Source organism: Apostichopus japonicus, chromosome 19 (genome assembly GCF_037975245.1).
Source record: "Apostichopus japonicus isolate 1M-3 chromosome 19, ASM3797524v1, whole genome shotgun sequence".
Taxonomy (NCBI): Eukaryota; Metazoa; Echinodermata; class Holothuroidea; order Aspidochirotida; family Stichopodidae; genus Apostichopus; species Apostichopus japonicus.
In genome coordinates this window covers 9,732,549-9,744,673 of record NC_092579.1, presented here as the reverse complement: position 1 = coordinate 9,744,673, position 12,125 = coordinate 9,732,549, and the positions used below count along the sequence as shown (strand labels likewise).

Below are 12,125 nucleotides of genomic sequence, written 5' to 3'. Positions count from 1 at the left end.
TAAAGACTTTTGCTTTTGCATTTCAAGGTCCCTGGTTCAAACTCAACCTCTGCTTTTCCTTTTACAATACTCATGTAAAAGGAAGGAAAAAAAAGGAAGAAAAAAAAGGAAGAAAAAAAAAGGAAGAAAAAAAAAGGAAGAAAAAAAAAGGAAGAAAAAAAAGGAAGAAAAAAAAAGGAAGAAAAAAAAGGAAGAAAAAAAGAATGATACTTTGAAATAACTTCTTTTTTTTAATGACAAATCAATTCATGGACAGGATATACCTTCATCCCTCCCACCACAGTTAATACCCTTCAACTACCTGTCCAGAAACAGGTTATCCCTCATCATATTATTATGCAAATACTAATCAAAACATGCAATACATATTTCATAAACATTCTTAGTGATACCTGCATCTACTATTGAGATGGTTGGGTGACAACAGACAGTTATTTTCTATAATGTTTCTATTATTTATAATATCAGCCTGGAGGGCAGTTATTTAATGATACTAAGCAGTCACATGTACATATGGGATAAGCCTATGGCCTTTTTACTTCACACCAGGTGGCTATCCAATTCACACCAGTACATTCTTTTTGGACATTTTTTTTTAAACATTTGGAAGACCATTTCAACATGAGGGGAAAAAGAATTGATTTCTCCTAGATAAAAATAATAACCCCATCTTACTTTAGCCAGACAGGGCTTGAATCCATAGGTTTGCTTGAAGACAAGTTCCCAACAAAAAGGAGTTGGCCTTCCATGGCTGATTGATTATTCAGTTTACAATACCATGGCACCCCTGCTACCATCAATAAAATTTTCTTTAACTTTCATTTATTAACTAAACCTGATTTTGAATTAATTTTAGATAACTTAATTTTTACATTTTTGCCCTCCAGTTTGAAAAAGGAAACGATACTACCATAGCACAAACAACATATATGTGGAAAGGTTGCTCCCTTTCATTGCTGTCTCAATCACCCCCCCCCCCCCCCGCTCCGACTACCACACCCCAAATTATATACACAATGAGTGCATGATTGAAAGTTTCTTTAAATATAGCCTTTTCATGCAGTAAACCTGTGCTGCTGCAAACTGAAAATTCAATTCAAAGATTCTCCCTCTTCACTTTCAACACTTTCATTTCTCCTTCTCTATCCTTTGCCTCACCACCCCCCCCCACCCCTGGTCCTTCCAACTATCATCCATAACTCCTGCCAATATCAAATTCAGTCACCTTAACATTCCCCCATAAAGTGTCAGTCAGTCAAGCACCGCAATGTTTGTAGACCAAGAAATCAACACCCGAAACCCATTTTTAAAACTTTAAAGCCCCATCAAATAAAGATGCTGTTTTTTTCTTCTTTTTCTCTAAACAAGATAAACACACAAACACCAAATCCAAAATATATAAAATTCCAATTCCCATTTTGAATATTCTTCAAATTTTGTTTGCCAAGCCATGCTAAAAAAGTGAGTGTTATTCTTTTTGGCCTTTCCCCATCTTTGTGTTTGCATTGCAACAAGGTGTAGTTTTCTATACTAAAAAAAAAACAAATGAAATCAAATAAAACTTAAATAAAAGATGATTACAGCACATGCAGGAGAAGAGTGAGAGCCCTCCCAAATACTACCGGCTTATGTATACAAAAGACCTTTTTTCCGAAATCCTTTTTCCGACATCGTGGCAATTCGAGAGTTACTTTTCACCCCCGCTCCACCATCCACGCAGGAACCCACCCAGACCCCCTGCGGGGACGATTTATTCTGTTCCAGTTTCTCGTCCAAGGAGGGTAACTCTATATGGTTCAGAGCTATGTCAAAGAAGAGCCGTTTGCACGGTGACGGCTTAAAGTCCAGTGGAAATGTGGTGAAGTTGGGCTTGGTGGCCAGGTCCGGCTGGTTGGCGTTGTACCAGTCAAGCCATTCCGCCAGCAGTCGATTGTCCTTCAGACCGAGTTGCGCCATTCCTTTGCTGATGGAAGGTTCATTGGAATCTGAAAAATGAATGCAGAGAGGTTCTTGGTAAGCCATGGTTTTTTTTTTAAAGTATTCTTGGGTGGAGGGTATTTTCTATGGGTGAGGATAATCCGGAGGGTGGGGGAAGTCAATTCAATTAACTGTGAGAAACGTCATTGAACCACCTACGGCCTATTCTCATCTTTGTAGTAAGTTTGTCACCTTGAGCTACGTGACAGTTCATAAGTGGGGGGGGGGGGGGTATATTCGAGTGGAATTTGGGATTCGAATCCCTGAATAGAGAAAGTTTACAAAAACTTGTTAATTTGCAGTCATTTTTTGTTATTGCTGTCACAAACAGAAATGGAGGCCCACTTTCTATTATTTGTAGATGACAGAGACTGGTTCAATCGCAGTCTACAATGCCAGATAAACTCTTTATATTTTGGCTTTCAATTTCTTTATTCTGACAAATTTCGATAGTACAAAAAACGGCAGTTTTGATCGGGCTTTTGATACTTCCTTGTGATCCCTGGACATCATACATTCAGCTACAAGCAAAAATAACTGTTGTCTGTCCTGTCCACCACAATAATCCTATTGTAATATTTTCAGACCCTAAGGGCTAATAGGTCTCTTCCCCCCCCCCCCCCCCCAAAAAAAAGGTGTGAAAAGGGACGGTGCTGCTTCCAACCGAATGAATCTTTTCACTCATTGTTTAACCAAAGAGAAAAATTTGGGAGAGAAAACAACAGATTATTAATATAAAGGCCATATTTCTCTGAATCATTGTCTATGTTCTGATGGAATACATTTGTTCCAGTAGCAGGGTTCAGTTCCCAGGTTCCAAATGGACACGGCAGTTTATTCTGCATTTTCCTGACGATCAGACCTAAAAGAGAACATCAATATGCCTCTCCACCGTTATCCCAAAGAAGAACCCTTTCAGAAACTCAAGGGTACTAAAGGGATTTCTTCCTTTTAAATTAACCAGGGTCCTACACAAAATTAACAGGGTAGTAACATGATGGTCTCTGCCTGATTCCCCCTCCCCCCCACCCAATTTCTTTTCTTAATTTTTTGGTATTCATCCTTTCATATATAGTCCATCTTGCATTTTGCCTTTTGAAAAACAAGAATCCTTAATCTTCATGCAAAGCAGCAAAAAGTTTCTTTCCAAACACAGTAAATTGAATATTATTATTATTATTATGATTATTATTATATTATTATTAAGTACATACCTAGAATGGAGGCCACCTGAGCAGAGTACTTCAAGCCGTTGATATCTATTGCAAGAGTGTCCAATTCCTCTACCTCCACCTATTGATTAAATGAAACCAAAATCTAATCATGATGTCTTCCACATTAAGTTTTTAGGGAGTGTCACTACCCGACAAGCCCTATAGGGTTTTTTAGTACACTTCCTTTCACAAGTTTTGTTTCTTATCTCCTTCTATGTCATATCAGTGTGTAAATTTAGCGGTCGTCTGGTCGTCCGAGACGACCAAATTACCTGCCGGACAACCAAAACTTGTCAAATCGTGAAGTACTGGTTGCCCGGCGGACAACCAAAAACTTTCAAAAAGGCTGGTTAATGTTCCGTGATACAAACGGAAAAAGACACGGAAACGAGCGTGAAACCAAAAACTTAAAATGACATTTCAAATAGGAAGAAACTCATTCCAAACTCCGCCTTCATCTAATAAATAATATACGTAGGAAGGCCAAGCCCTCACATTGACATGGACCACTCAAACCAAGCTTTATCATTTATGGTATTTTCTGTTCCGTCCGTTTGTCAACAAAGGCCAATCAGAGTTCAGGTTTACCCCCACGGACAAAGACCCCGCCCATCCACCATTTTTTTTTTTTGAGAAACGAACACCAAGTACACACTCACAACAAGGTCAACGGAAAACATAACAAAACACATTTTTGAACGAACATCTTTCATTATTTCTTTTCAAAAAACCACAACTTCTTCTGACAAGAACCAAAAGTTCTCCTACTCCTACAGATCATTAAATTTGTTTGAAAATAAATATATCATAACAATCAACTGCAAGGTACAGGGTTACCAAAACTTCATTACAGATATTTTCATGCTAAAAATAGACAATGACGCTTTACCAAGATTTACGTGATTGATTGGCTAATAGTCCCTACCGATTGTTTGCAAACATTGTTGCATTTTCAGTGCTCAATGAACAAGAAGTAAGTTGTTTAACAACAATTACTTGCAACGTTAACTTTCCCTTGTGTAGAGATAGCAAAGTTTGTAGTAAAGGCTATAATATATGTGCACTCAAATATCATAACGTTAGGCCTTGTCTCATATTTGTAACGTACATGTTGACAACAATCACTGCTGGTACGAAGATGCACTTGAATTGTTTCTGAGACTATCACTAATATTTTAATCATTGTTTTGATCAGAAAATGTTATGACTTTTGTGGGAAGCATACATATCTGATCCGGAAAGGATATTTTATCTCACAGAATGTCTTTTCTCTGCAATAAGAGATGCTAATGTGAAATGTGCATTTATACCACAGTAGTTTCTGTTGCAAACTTTTTCGTGGCTCAATTGACCACGTGCTTCAGTAAAGTTTATTTTGGAGCAACATTCGTGTGTAAACTTACTTCTGTATTTTAGAACATTGAAGTTTGATGTTTTTATCGACATTGCGTAAAAATCTATTCACATATGCCTACTGTAATTTTCGCACAGATGATTGTTTGCAAAAAACCCAGGATAAATGTTGGATCAGATTTAAAGATTTGCGCAACTGTAGTTGAAAATGAAGTTCGAACAGTCCTATGTAAATGCAGTAGTACAGTGTGGAATTTAGCGAGAGATATGCACACTGTAGGTACAGTGATTTTGAAGAGTTTGGCTGTTGGAAGCGCTGCAAGGTCAGAGCATGGAGCTACTACAGAGTTGGCGAGTAGGGAAGTACAAGGGCGGATGAAGGAGGGGGCTGGGGTATTTTTTTTTTAAACGGCAGGGTGGGCGGAAGGAGTCGGCCGGGCCGCCCCTGTCAAACACCGAAGCTAAGACACTGAACCATCTGCCCTATAATATTGTAATTCACAAAGTATAGGCAGTGATACTACACTAGTATTAGTACAGTAGGTCATACAATAAACGTAATTGGTGCTCGATCGGGACGCAAGCTTTCTTTTACAGGACGCAAACTTTTTCGAGGGCTTGCGTCCCTGGGACGCAAACTTTTTTTCGCTAATAACATTACTGAAACTGAAACACTAGACCAGTACTATGACGCACCTACAGCTTACCACGTGGTTATTGTATCGTTACGCCCTGCAGCAAAACATCATGTACCTAACTAATGTTCACAATCTTTGCTACATTCAGCATTATTAGAAAATATACACAGAATTTGATCTAGATTACATGAAATCGCTCAACATTCATGGTTTCTTCGGAGTCCCAAACAAGTTTTTTTCTGAAGATAAATTACTATAGCTTTACAGGACGACCAAAATTTCAGCAGGACAACCAAAAATTGGTGAGCTGGTTGTCCTGGGGACAACCACTTCAAATTTCTTAAATTTATACACTGCATATGTCATACTTATGTTAAAATAGAACAAAATCAATAAATGAAATGAAATAAATGAAATTAGTTACCTTTTTTTTAATTCAAGTAAAAGTTTTGTTTTTGTTGTTGTTGATATCAAAACAAAAGGAGTTTAACCCCTGGTCGACCTGGCGAGAGGTCCTACGGGGGATAATAAGTTTGTTTTTTATAGAATAGACATTTTTTTTTTTTCTTGGAGAGGTTGTCTATGTTCAGTCAAGGAATTGCTGGTAAATGAAGTCTTATATATTTACATAGGACAGGATAGCCATAATCATACCCGAGGTCAGAGTCGAAGAGTCAATTAGGGAGGGATTTCTAAAGGAGAGGAATTTTTTAAGTACTGAGAATTGTGGAGACGGAGTGGTTTCTATTGTTTGGGTAGGGAGTGGTTGTGGTTTCTATTGCTTGATAACAATATAATCTGTATATATCAGTATACTTGGGCCTAGACCCATTTAGGAAAGGATTTTTTTAATGGAATGAGACTTTAAGTAGTAGCAATTGTGAATACAGAAAGGGTTTGGTTTTTGGGTAGTGAGTTGTTGCGACTTTGTATTTCAGGGGGAGGTCTTCAATCAAAGGGTCGTTCTCGAGGTTGTTTTTGTATAACTTGGTGTTGAATTCTTCAAGTCTGGTGAAAGTAGATTTTGTGTTTCCTGCACGGAGAACGTACAAAGTAGCAATATAGGTAGGGATTTTGAGTGCGAGTCGATAAGCTGTGGTGTGGATTCTGTTTAAAATTTGTTTATTGGGATTAGAGATGGTAAGCAGGGAGATTCTCCCGTAACTGAGAATCGGTTTTACTTTGGATTTATAGATTTGGATAATTGTTTTCGGAGGGAAGTTATATTTGTGTGAGAGGATTTGAATGGATTTAAGTTGGAACCAGCAGCGTCCTGCAGTTCTGTTACAAAGTAGATTAAACGATAATTTGCTATCGAAAGTGGTACCAAGGAAGGTTGCATTAGGAGTAGCAGTGATTGAGGTGTTGAAAAGATTAATTTTGGAAATATGATTATGGTATTTTGAGTTTATTATGGAGAAATTGGCTAGGTTAGATTTTGAGGGATATATTTTTGTTCTCCACATCGAGCACCAATTTTCGAGATGTGTAATTGCTCTTTTAATATTTAGTTCCGTCATATAGATATTTTTACTGGTGCTCCAAATGGCTATGTCGTCAGGGTACTGACTATAGTTGCATTCAGATAGAGGGGGGATGTTCAAATCATTAACAAATAGGGTGCAGGGGAGGGGGCTGAGAGAAGCGCCCTGTGGAGTACCTGCACCAAGTGGAATAGGTTTTGATTGTTGGTTTTTGTAGCATATTTTGGCATTGCGCTCACTAAAGAAAGAGGAAAGAAGTCTGGTGTAATTGCAGGGGAGATTAAAGTTAAGTAGTTAAATTCTTATGCCGTTGTGCCAAGTTTTGTCGAACGCCTTTTCGGCATCAAGGAAGAGGGCAGTGGTATCATGTTTTTTTATGAAGCCGATGCGAATTTCTTTGGAAAGGTGGAAAGTTTAGTTTATTGTAGATTTGTGTGCGCGGAATTAGCCTGATTGATACAGGCAAAGTGATTAATTTGCTCAAGGTGGTTTCTGGTGCGGTTATCTATAATTCTTTCGAAAATCTTACCTAAGGCTGGTAGGAGACTAATTGGTTGATAGTTTTGAATTTTGGTGTGTCTTTACTTAGTTTCGGTATTAAAATCATTTTGGCGGATTTCCACAGGGTTGGGAAATGACCCAGTCTAAGGAGTTTGTTAAATAATGGGAAAATATGAGAGTTAATGAATATCCGAGGCCGACGGAGGGGAATCTTTTAGCATTAGGTCATTTATGTTGTCAAGACCAGGGGAGGAGGCATTTTTGCACATTCAGTGGCACTATACCAATCATTTATATCTATTTCTTTGAGTAGAGGGATGTTTTTGTTGAGACATCCTTAGAAGTTGGGGATAAAGCTGGTTGCATTACAGATAATTGTATGGTCTATTTTGTGTTGGAATCTGTTATCGTATGGAGGGCCATCTAAGATATTGAATATAGTTTTCAAGTATGATTCACTAAGCTTTATTTGGTCTTAAGTTTTTGTGATGAGGTTACCTACTTTATCTCTAAGGCATTCGTCTGTATTACCTGTGTTTGGGTTGTAATGGGTTTATGATATTTTTTTTATTTTTCCAAAAGTGTTTTGGGTTTTTGTCATTAATGATTGAATCGCATTTGTTTTGGATTCGGTTTTGGTCGACCGCCGATATTTGTCTATTTATTTGTTTTTTAGGTTGGTTAATTTAGGTTTCTAGAAATGGATCTGGGGAGATCATATAGGTTTTATGTAGGCGACGTCTGAGTTATTTAGTGTAAGAATATTCCTATTTAGTTTTGGATTTCTGTTTTGTTTTTAATGGGCAGTGTTGTTTGAAGGTATTAAAGAATTGTTGGGCAATGCTATCACAATATATGCTGATGTAATTTAGCTTGTTGTTGTGGTAATTGGCAATAGTGTTGTTTTTTATGATCCCTTTTTAAATGATGTCCAGTCTGTTTTATTGTAATTATACGTTAATTCGTTATTTTGGATGCGACTGAGGTTTATGTCTAGCTCAAAAAGGAGTGGAAAATGGTCACTGATTAGGTCATCTTCTAGGATTTGAATCGAATGAGTTTTACTTGCAAGGTGGTTTGAGGTTATGGCGTAGTCAAGTAGTTCAGTATTATTGTTTATTGGGTTTATCCTAGTTTTGGTATTTTGGTTAATTATTGTTAAGTTGTGTTTATCACATATTTCTAAGAGGGATATGCCTTTTTCAGATATTTTGGTGCTACCAAAAATGATGTGGTGGGCATTTAAATCTCCTAGTAGTATTGTATTTTTATTAGAACTTTTTTTGATTGTGGATATGAGCTCAATTGGGGACTATAATAGCTAATAATGTGGAGAGGTTTATTGTCTCTTTCGAGTACAATTTCAATTGTTTGGGTTTGTTTGGGAGGAGGGTGGCTTTGAGGTTGTTTTTTTTCAGCAATAAGTACTCCTCCCATAGAGCGAGAGATATCGTGTCTGAAAGTTTGGTAACCAGGGATGCTAAGGTGGGAATTTTTATTTAGTTTAGTTTCGTTTAACGAAATGATATCCGGGGAGTGGTTGGCGAATATAGTAAGTAGTGAGGCTTAATTTTGGAAGGATACTGTTGATGTTTAGGTGGAAGAACTTGACCGAAGGAGGGAGTGTGCTTGTCATGTAGGTGATTGAGGAGGGCTAAATATTGAAGGATGGTGGAGACGTTCTATAATTAGTTTCTGGAATATTTAAGTTTAGGTGATTTAGTGCTAACACGGTGGCGTAACTGGCAAGGTCGTCAGATTTAATATTAATGTTGGCTTTTTGGAAGGGTTATTGTACTAATTCAATTACAAAGGTTGCGATATTAAGTTTTTTTTCAGTGACGATTTTAATTGTTATTTCAATTTTAGGGGTAAAATTGGTTACATTCGCGTAGGTTCTTTGTTCTTGTTGTTTGTTATTATTTTCAGTTTTAGCTTCTTTAAATTTTGGGCATCCTTTGTAAAGGGCGACATGAGTCCCTGAGCAATTGGCACATTTTGGGTTTTCTTTTGGTTTGGGACAGTCTTTAACTCTGTGGTTTTCGCCACATCTGAGACATCTGGTTTGATTTTTGCAAGTATGGTGGGTGTGTCCAAAAAGTTGACATTTGAAACATTGAGTGATTTGGGGGGGGGGGGGGGGTTCGTGGTATTCTTCTGTTTTGTGTTTAGAGTATCCTAAGTAGAAACGTTTGATTACCGATTGTTGAGGCTTGTTGTTCTTCAAACGTCATTTTACTTTCCAAGTTGTATTGTTTGTGGCATGACTAATGAGTCTTTTAGTTTGTATTGGGGTGTATTCTTGGTCTTTGAGTTCTTGTTCAATATCTTTGATTTGAATTTCAGGTTTTATGCCACAGGCTACTACGGAGAAGTTTCTTTGTCATACTTTTTGGGGGATTCTTGGTTTGGGGTTGCCTAGTTTAGTCTTTTGAGTCCATGGTTTCAGGAGGATATTTGCAGATTTAGGGTCATGGGGGTGATTAGGATGTCGTTACTACAAAGACGGTTTATATTTGAGATCAGGGCATTTGGTTTTTCTTCATTGATTAGTTTAGCAAGTGTTTATTGGGTTTTTTGATAGTTCTGGTAAGATTCCTGATACAATGATTGTTTGAGCGGACTTTTTGGTGGTTGGTTTGGAGTTAGGAGATGGGTTTATTTCAACGTAGATTGGAGGATGTCTTTTTCTGCTATTTTTGTATAGGGATCCAGTCATTAATGTCTATGTCAAAATCAGAGAGGTTTAGGTTTTCGACTAGGGGGGCGGTTATAGGTGGGTATGGGTTGTCATATTGGCTAAACAGCCCCTCCCTACGGGTTTTAATGGCTTCTACAGTGAAATTGATCGTAAACTTCACTTACCAGAAAGAATTAGTCTCCAGCCTAAGACGGCGGACGGAAAGAATAGGAACTCCTTTTGAAGAGACACACTATGAATCGAAAGTGTACTCGGCAGCGTTGTGTTGGTATCCAAGGACGCGTACGTTTTGTAAATGACGAGTAAGTCATAGAGTGAAGGATGATGGGGTGGTGCTATGTCAAAAAGCTAACTGTTGACCAACATAATCCACAGAACCCTAAGGAAAGGAGAGGAATGCAAAAGAAATTAGCCAGTTTTCTTCAAAGTAAGTCTTGTATATTTAGCACAAAACATTAAACACTAATTAGCAACTAATTCCAACAAATTTTAGGCTGTGATTGAAACTTTACTGGTGGAAACATAATTAAATATATATTACATTTTTATGAACCTTTCTTTCTTATGACTAACCTTGACTGTATATTGCAGCTTTCCAGCTTAGCTGGTGTTTTTCCATCAAATCAGCTCATCTTTGAGTTTTCTGATCTTGACAACAATCAACTGTCTTTTTAATTTACCACAACCCAGACCACACTAATTGGCAACTCTTTCCAACAATCTAAGGCAACAATAATCAATTTAAGACAACCAAATTACTAATTACAAAATGATTCCAACAAACTAAGGCACCGGGTCTCATTAATTTAGCACAAAACAGACCACACTAGTTAGCAAATCATATCAATAAACTAAGGCAAAACTTATAAATTTAATACAAACACACCACACTAACTACCAACAAATTATCACAGTACTCCTCTTCAATTTAGCTCATACAGACCACACTAATTAGCTACTCATTCCACCAAACTAAGGCACAATGTCTCTTTAATTTATCACGAAACAGACCACACCAAAGTACCGACTGGTTCCAACAGGCTAAGGCACCGTGTCTCCTACATTTAGCACTGATCTTGACAAGCAATTGTTGAGAGGACAAGACTGATGTTCATGATACTGGCTTACACTGATGTTTCCCTTGAAACTTAATTTTTCTCTAATTTCTGTTAAATCACCTCCAGATAACACTTCCAGATCTCTCTGTAGAGGACAAGCTGGAAGGATCTTCTCGTATTTGGTGGAGTTGAGATCTTTACCAAACAGAACGTTTCCTCTCACAGTATCATTTTGGATCCAAGCTTGTTGAGCAACATAGGCCACAGATCTCTGATGAAAGGAGAGGAATACAAAACAAATTAGTCACTTTTCTTCAAAGTAACAGCAAAAGTAAAAAAGTCAAACCCTGTTAACAACCAAACTGTCAGCCGTGAGACAAAACATGTATACTCTTCTAGAGGGGCAATTTGTGAAAGAAATGGAATTTTATGGTCAGATCAAAGTTATTGGACACTGGTTTGAACAACTCTCAAAAAAGACCTCACTAAATACCAACTCGTTCCATAAACTAGGTACAATGTCTTATTAATTTTAGACAACCAAAATACTTATTACAAATTCATTCCAACAAACTAAGGCAACAGGTTTCATTAATTTAGCACAAAACAGACCACACTAATTAGCAACTCATATCAATAAACTAAGGCAGAACTTATCAATTTAATACAAACACACCACACCAATTACCGACTGGTTCCAATAGGCTAAGGCTGAGGTCTTATACATTTAGCACAAAAATGTCTCCTACATTTCTAATTAAAAACTAATACCAATAAACTAAGGCACCATGTCTCAATAATTTAGCACAAAAACAGACTACATTAATTAGCATCTCATGCCAATAAACTAAGAAACCAATTAGCTTCATTTTGATGTTGTCACGGTTGCTTGGAATGAGTGGAATGTGTCACTCTGTACAAACTATATCATGGAACTTGTTCAGCCTTTCTGTAAGAATAGTAGTTTAGCACAAAAAAAACATCAAATACCGACTGGTTCCAACAGGCTAAGGCACCATGTCTCATACATTTAGCACAAAAACAAGAACACACCAAATACCGACTGGTTCCAACAGGCTAAGGCACTGTGTCTCGTACATTTAGCACAAAAACTGACCACACCAAATACCAACTTGTTCCAACAGGCTAAGGCACCGTGTCTCGTACATTTAGCACAAAAACTGACCACACCAAATACC

The 12,125-nt window shown here is 37.5% G+C and overlaps 1 protein-coding gene across 39 annotated transcripts in view; it reads right to left on the bottom strand.

The window, feature by feature from the left end:
• Positions 1-222: 222 nt before the first annotated feature.
• LOC139959373 (gamma-adducin-like) overlaps positions 223-12,125 on the bottom strand; it is a 50,987-nt gene continuing 39,084 nt past the window's right edge. For 9 of the 39 annotated variants that reach the window (XR_011790006.1, XR_011790016.1, XR_011790019.1 and 6 more), the window contains 4 exons: positions 11,047-11,197; positions 10,033-10,247; positions 3,192-3,270; positions 230-1,985 (listed from right to left, as the gene is read on the bottom strand). The gene's annotated coding sequence lies outside the window, so the exon portion shown is untranslated. Of the gene's footprint in view, positions 1,986-3,191; positions 3,271-10,032; positions 10,248-11,046; positions 11,198-12,125 lie in introns of all 39 variants that reach the window. The other 30 variants (XR_011790021.1, XR_011790023.1, XR_011790032.1 and 27 more) reach the window with 13 other exon arrangements.